This window comes from Triticum dicoccoides, chromosome 7A, assembly GCF_002162155.2.
Source record: "Triticum dicoccoides isolate Atlit2015 ecotype Zavitan chromosome 7A, WEW_v2.0, whole genome shotgun sequence".
Lineage (NCBI taxonomy): Eukaryota > Viridiplantae > Streptophyta > Magnoliopsida > Poales > Poaceae > Triticum > Triticum dicoccoides.
This window is the reverse complement of record NC_041392.1, coordinates 246134768-246136278: the sequence shown is the minus strand read 5'-3', so window position 1 is coordinate 246136278 and position 1511 is coordinate 246134768.

The following is a 1511-nucleotide window of genomic DNA, read 5'->3' as shown; positions in this document are numbered from 1 at the left end:
TAAGTACACCTCAAATTAGCCTCCATGCTTGCAAAGGAATGATTAAAACTTACGAAAGGATATCCGTGGATGACTTACGCAGGATGATAAGGCAGGATAATTGTTTCCTTGTCCTTATTAGCGATCATGAACTCGCCGATGTACTTGCTCACATAGTCACGGTGCTCTTTGCGGACTGCCAAGGAGCTTTCGTGCATATAGTACGGGTCCGTGAGGCGGATATATTTTATGTTCTCACGCCTGATGATGTAGTTGAGATATAGCGCATACATGCGGATGAACTGGAAATCCAGCTTGGTCATGTGGAACATGTCGTAGATGTAGTCAAATCGCAGGATGAACTTATCCGCGGGTCATCTCTCGATGTACAACTTCTCGCCCGGCACCTAAGCTGCATAAAGTGGGTATCCTGGTTTTTCCGAGATGAGAAGGCTTTTCTCTCTGGCCAGCACATCTTCATGAAGTCTCCTTAGATCATTGTTCAGTATGTGCTCTAGCGCTTTTGAAGGTAGGATCGGGTGGCCAGCGACATGGAAACGCCCCCACCTTCGACAGGTATTTTGTCTACCTCCCGAGGCTTCAGAGGCGGTTGGTTGCTTGAAGCAGATCTGGCGCCTTTAGGGACTTTCTTGTCCGGTCTCCTCCTTTGGTTCTTGGCGGGTGGCGGTAGTGAGCCCACCATACCTTCCCTAACCACCACCCAAGTGTCGTCAGGCTAATCAGTGGACGACCCTCGGATTGTTGCTGGGTAGAGGCGGCATCTTGCTACCTCTTTTAGCACTGCATTGGTTTTCCCCGAAGAGGAAGGGATGATGCAACAAAGCAACGTAAGTATTTCCCTCAGTTTTTGAGAACCAAGGTATCAATCCAGTAGGAGGCTATGCGCGAGTCCCTCGCACCTGCACAAAACAAATAAATCCTTGCAACCAACGCAAATAGGGGTTGTCAATCCCTATAGGGCCACTCACGAGAGTGAGATCTGATAGATATGATAAAATAATTTTTTTGGTATTTTTATGATAAAGATGCAAAGTAAAATAAAGACAAAGTAAATAACTAAGTAGTAGGAGATTGATATGATAAAGATAGACCCGGGGGCCATAGGTTTCACTAGTGGCTTCTCTCGAGAGCATAAGTATTCTACGGTGGGTGAACAAATTACTGTTGAGCAATTGACAGAATGAGCATAGTTATGAGAATATCTAGGTATGATCATGTATATAGGCATCACGTCCGAGACAAGTAGACCGACTCCTGCCTGCATCTACTACTATTACTCCACTCATCAACCGTTATCCAGCATGCATCTAGAGTATTAAGTAAAAATAGAGTAACGCCTTAAGCAAGATGACATGATGTAGAGGGATAGAATCATGCAATATGAAGAAAACCCCATCTTGTTATCCTCGATGGCAACAATACAATACGTGTCTTGCTGCCCTTACTGTCACCGGGAAAGGACACCGCAAGATTGAACCCAAAGCTAAGCACTTCTCCCATTGCAAGAAAGA